Source organism: Tupaia chinensis, unplaced genomic scaffold, assembly GCF_000334495.1.
Source record: "Tupaia chinensis unplaced genomic scaffold, TupChi_1.0 Scaffold147608_1, whole genome shotgun sequence".
In the NCBI taxonomy this organism is placed as follows: domain Eukaryota; kingdom Metazoa; phylum Chordata; class Mammalia; order Scandentia; family Tupaiidae; genus Tupaia; species Tupaia belangeri.
The window spans coordinates 826,305-829,412 of record NW_006207460.1 but is presented as its reverse complement, the minus strand read 5'-3'; the positions used below and the strand labels follow the sequence as shown (position 1 = coordinate 829,412).

The window sequence follows — 3,108 nt, the reverse complement described above, 5'->3', positions numbered from 1 at the left end:
AATTAGCCTCAGGATCTTCCTCAACCTCTATATCCATGAACAGCCACATTGCCTGATATTATATTTCTCTTGACTGAAATATCCTTGCTATTCCTTCAAAAACCAGATTTAAGCCACTTGTTCCTACGAAGAAAAACTAGACAAAAAAATTCCTGATCAGGAATTCTGTATTGTTCTTAGCATACTCCTATTACTAGGAGTAATTCTTTATTCCTTAGTTGCTTACTTGCCAAGTAGTTGGAAAAGAATAATCAGTTTAAGAACGTTTCAAATCAATTGTTATCTTTTATTATCTTTAAAATGTCATATGAAGGCCTTAGAAATTATCCAGCTTGGGACCAGCAGTTAGCGTGGTGGCTATGTCGCTGGACTCCCATGTAGTCAACCATGGTTTGTGTCCTGGACCCGGTGGCTTAAAACTCACGCCAGGCACGTGTGTGCGTGCCCAAGATCCCGAGAGGACAATGGAGGAGAAGGGATTGCGGTGTGGCCATCCCCCCCGGGGGGTGATTTCTCGCTTTCTGTCTGTCTCTGTCTGGCGAGCGCATGCGCCCTATAGAGAAAAAAACCTCTCCAAAAAAAAAAAAAAAAACCTCTTCAAAAAAAAGAAATTATCCAGCTTGTTACTGTAGTTGGAAAACACTTAGATCTTACTCATCAGCCTGCAGAATTGTACTCTTCGCAGAGACATAGACACCATCCGAGAATTTTCTTATATCCTTATTTTTAAGTGTTGTGGCTTGCTGTATCAAAGCAGCTGAATTTGAAACAAATTCAATATCATTGCCTTCAATGATCAACTCATCTTTCTGGGCTTGAGATACTGAACAAGCAACACCTGGTCTCATTCGAACCCTCCGGATATATTTTTCACCCAAGAAATTTTGGATTTTAACAAGAGACCCATTATACTGAATAACAACGTTGATGGGGAGATGAACATACACAGACCTCATCTTGTAGCGGAAGCCCAACATAACACCCTTGACCATGTTCTGGACATGACGACAAATAGTGCGAACAGTCGCCAGCTCCTTTCTGTTTCCCCACCATTTGTCAACCCACAGCCTCTTCTTCTTCCCAAGGAGGCTGAGCTAGACATTGATGTGGTTGAAGTCCCTCCGCGGGGTTCCTCGGGGACCCTTCACGATGATGGTGCGTCCCTTCAGGGTGATGTCGACGTTCTGGGGAATGTCGACCGTCTGGTTGCTGAGAATGGTCTTCATCCTCGCAGTAGGTGCAGCAAAGAGCCCAGTAGGCACAGCAAAGAGCCAATTTTCAACTTCTTAATGTATGATTCAACAACTTACCTGCCCCCCCCACCTCTTTTTCTCCCCCACTTTCCCTTGAATAATTCTGAAGTAGATTCTTTTTCTTTTTTTTAATAATTATTTTATTTAACTTTATTTACTTTTGACCAGAGAGGAACAGAGCAAGCAAAAGAGAGAGAAAGAATGCGAGAAAGCAAGCTACCAGGTATGGGACTTGGACCACGGTTGGCCATGTGGGAGTCCAGCGCCTTTAAACACCACACCATCTGTTGGCCCCGACTTTGAAGTAGATTCTAAATATAAAAATTTACTTAAACATTTCAGTAATACTTCTAAAATGATTATTCTACCAAAAAAAAAAAATCCTTATCGTACTTTAAAAAATTAACATCTCAACAGCAAAGACTAAAGTGTTCAACTTTTCCCAGTAGTTCATAACTTTTTAGTTGATTTGTCAGGAACCAAGTATGGCTCATACCTGCAATTAATGGAAGTGTCCCCCAAATGTCTTCTTTCTTTTTTGCTTAATTTTATTTGTTATTTTTAAAATCTAAGTAGAGAGAGAAGGGGAAAGTGAGAAAGCAAGCTGCCAGGTCTGGGACTTGAACCATGGCTGGCCATGTGGAATCCAACACCTCAACCACCACACACCTGCTGGCCCTAAATATCTTTCAATCTATTGGCTTCTCTGTCTCCTTTCCCCCATTTGCAATGTATTTGTTAAAGTGAACAAAAGATACTGTGGCATTTCCTACATTCTAGATTTTACTGATTGCATCCCTGTGATGTCATTTAACATGTTCCTCTGTCCTTAGTCTAATTCAAGTTCAGTTTTTGTTTTTTCACAATAATAGGTGATGTGTACTTCCATCAGAGGGTACCTAATTCTGATTAGCTCTTTTGTTACATTAGTAGCTACTGTCGGTGATTACCTAGAGCTCTAATTTCATCTTTTTTTAGTTGGAATACTTCTACAATGAGACACTTCCCCTCTTATCAAGTACCAGTTTACCCTGAGGTACAGTTCATATAGACAGGCTGGTTAAATGCTCAGTTATTTTCCTTTGTTTTTAGATGAGTTGTTCTAGGATTATTCATCAAAGATGAGAAAATGAGGTCTCCTCTTATGAAATCATGAATTTTGACTTTTGTTTCAATACATTATCATTACTTATTTTTTAAAAGAATTATTTAACTTTATTAGTATTATCACTTATTTTTTTAAAGAATTACTTATTTTTTAAATTTATTCATGCATTTATTTTAATTCAACCAGAGAGAGACACACCAAGAGAGAGGGAAGGAAAGTGAGAAAGCAAGCTACCAGGTCTGGTACTTGAACCATGGTCAGCCACGTGGGAGTGTCTAGTGCCTTAACCACCATGCTACCTGCTGGCTCCTATCAACATTTGTTTTAATTTGACCAGATTAAGAGAGAGAGAAAGAAAGCAAGAAAGCAAGCTACCAGGTATGGGTAGACAGAGAAAAAGTGAGAGAGCAAGCAGCCAGGTCTGAGACTTGACCTGCTGTCAGCCATGTGGGAATCTAGCATCTTTAACCACCATGCCACCTGCCGACCCGTCATTACTTATTAATGCCCAAATTGTTCTAACTTTGGCTGGTGGAAGCCTATTGGCTTTTAGGCCCTTTTTTTAAAAATGAATTATTTTATTTAACTTCCTGTAACCACCACAACACCTGCCAGTCCCTTAGGCCCTTTTAAAAAGACCCACCCTAGGACCAGCAGCGTAATGGTTACAGTGCTAGACTCCCACGCTGTCAACCATGGTTCGAGTCCCAGACCCAGTGGCTTAAACATATGCCATGCACTTGTGCA

General features: G+C 40.3%; 1 pseudogene; it reads right to left on the bottom strand.

The window, feature by feature from the left end:
- Nucleotides 1–635: 635 nt before the first annotated feature.
- LOC106734045 (60S ribosomal protein L9 pseudogene) lies at nt 636–1,343 on the bottom strand (annotated as a pseudogene).
- Nucleotides 1,344–3,108: the final 1,765 nt, after the last annotated feature.